This window comes from Ostrea edulis, chromosome 10 (genome assembly GCF_947568905.1).
Source record: "Ostrea edulis chromosome 10, xbOstEdul1.1, whole genome shotgun sequence".
Lineage (NCBI taxonomy): Eukaryota > Metazoa > Mollusca > Bivalvia > Ostreida > Ostreidae > Ostrea > Ostrea edulis.
The window spans coordinates 26,182,183-26,184,682 of record NC_079173.1 but is presented as its reverse complement, the minus strand read 5'-3'; the positions used below and the strand labels follow the sequence as shown (position 1 = coordinate 26,184,682).

Here is a 2,500-nt window from a genome sequence, read left to right as displayed (position 1 = left end):
CATAAACAAAAAACATCTTTTTGTTCAAATATTTAATAAAATTTACTTTTCAATTAAGGAAGTGTAATTTATCAAATGTGTACGATCGTTTAACATGTATCAGTACGGTTTATAATCTAGTGTAGATAATATAAAAAACAACGCTGTTGAGTTAAGGCTTCCCATATGGAAAAATAATACATAAAAGTATATTTTTAATATATTATTAATACAGTCATTTTTGTACTTTTTTGAAATAATACAAAAAAAATATATTATTTTTGTATCACAAAAAAAATGGGTAACTCATTTTTATATTAAATTCTGACTTTGATTTTTTAAAGGGTATTATTTTTGTATCATTTTGGACTTAGATTATTTTCAATATATTATTTTTGTATTTATAGGGACTTAGTTTTTTTTCTAGCATATTATTTTTGTATCAAAATTAAACTTAGTCATTTTCACTGTATTAAAATTGTATTTTTTTAAAAACTTAGTCATTTTTAATCCAAATCTTTGAATTTATATGTATTAATTTTGTATTATAATTGGACTTAAAAAATTTCAGTGATTTTTCACTGTATTATAATTGTATTTTTTTTAACTTAGTCATTTTTAATCCAAATCTTTGATTTTATATGTATTAATTTTGTATTATAATTGGACTTAAAAAAAATTCCCAGTGATTTTCATTGTATAAAAATTGACTAATTTTTAAATTGAAATATAAAACTTATAACTTGTGGAAAACATGATGCAAGATTTAGCTTCTCAACTTCACAGTAAAGATTTCAAACTTTTAAGTTTAGACAACTTTATCAGTTGCATGCATAATGAAATAATAAGGAAGTATACTTCTAAATAACACTGGAGACATTATTTATTGCATGATATTTCCAGGACAGTCTGTAAAATACAGTATAGTTTCTTTTGACTTCATCTAGGTTTCCCATTCTAATAATTGTCATGCAGTCTAATTCTACTGATAACTCTTAAATAAGCTTTTCAATAAGATACAATGTACCATTGTACCTTATTAATACTATCTTCTCATCAAAATAACACAATAAAAATTGTAATCTCTGAACTCAACAAATTATTTCTCCACTTTGTTTGGGTTTACTGCAAGTGGCAGTTGCTATTGCACACACAGAAAAATAAATAAAGTCCTACACATAAATGGCTATCAACTGTCCAGAGCTTGGTCTCAAAGAAATAATGTCACTGAAAAATATGTTGTGCAGAATATGAGCATTTACACATGTACTTCACATTATCTCCATTACTTCACTAAAGCATAGAATGATGGACCACAACAGTTCTCATTACACTATGATGAATGAACAATGTTTCAAGTTTCACAAAGCACATCTCGTCTAAAATCATGTCCACTAAAATGAACCACACTACTGTCTCGCCTGAAAGTGGCTCTGCACTCCACAAATTTTAAGGACATTTGGTTGATGAGCATAGTTCGTTTGAAAAACCATCACTGAATCCACAATAGGCAGAATATGGTAAGCACCTATTACAGATACTTTATCATTTTACACTGTCTTGTTGACTGATGTTTCTTCTCCATCTGACATTCCCTTGAACAATTCTTGCTCGCAACTTCCATAATTTAAAGTTTGTGTCATCTTCTGGAGGAATTGATTGGCATAAGACATGTCAGATACCTGAAAATGAAACACAAGAAATCAACTGAAATTGAACATTTTCTCTGCAATTTTAATTTTCAAAAAAAAAAATTTCATTTTCAAAAATAAATGAGGGCATGAACTTTACTTGTTACTGTTTTATACCAGCATGCTTTACGAAGCGTGTTAGCACTTCAACAAAAGTATGCTGATGTGCAGCATTGTTGTTCATACAATTCATTCTAAAGATGTCCGACACTTTGATCTACAGGTTCACAGAGTTAATTTTGTTTTTTTAAATTCAACCGCAGGGGCATATATATATATATCTTCAATGTCCTCTAATGAAAGAATTTTTTTTAAAAACTGTAACACAGGCACCTGAAATTTTATCCTTAAGTTACAAATAATGCCATAGATTGAAAAAACATATATCACACCCCTCCCTATAAATGAATACATGCAACTTACTGTTAAAATTTTAGGTGTCTGTGATTGTAACATGCTTATTATTATTTTTTGTGGACATACTCTATCAACAGTTACTTGGGTTTATTAAAGGTCATAAATTGAATATTTCATGTTAAAGAATTGAATTACGTTTACCGTCATTACTTTCTGCAATGCTGCATCCTGGTATTATTCAATCAACATCATTGTCGTCTTCAAAGTCAGTCTGCTTCCTCAAACTTCAAAGTTAGGTAGGCTATGCTATATCTCCCGGATTTTTAGGATTATCTGACAAGGAATAGTCGGCAGTTGGGAAAACCTATGATAGAATTGGTCACATGAAAACAAAAACAACTAAAATTTATGAACTTAAACAACGATATATTATTTCACATTGATCATCATCGGGCAACTATCAGGTGCGATTT

General features: G+C 28.7%; 1 protein-coding gene and 1 long non-coding RNA gene across 4 annotated transcripts in view; one reads left to right on the top strand and one right to left on the bottom strand.

Annotated features, from left to right (window-relative positions):
* LOC125665644 (ribosome biogenesis protein WDR12 homolog) overlaps positions 1–2,500 on the top strand; it is a 35,870-nt gene that overhangs the window by 13,503 nt on the left and 19,867 nt on the right. The window lies entirely within an intron of this gene.
* Positions 845–2,500, bottom strand: part of LOC125649587 (uncharacterized) — a 2,647-nt gene continuing 991 nt past the window's right edge. The window contains exons 2-3 of the long non-coding RNA XR_008799472.1: positions 2,229–2,391; positions 845–1,661 (exon numbers count right to left, since the gene is read on the bottom strand). This is a non-coding gene — a long non-coding RNA (uncharacterized LOC125649587). The remainder of the gene's footprint in view (positions 1,662–2,228; positions 2,392–2,500) is intronic.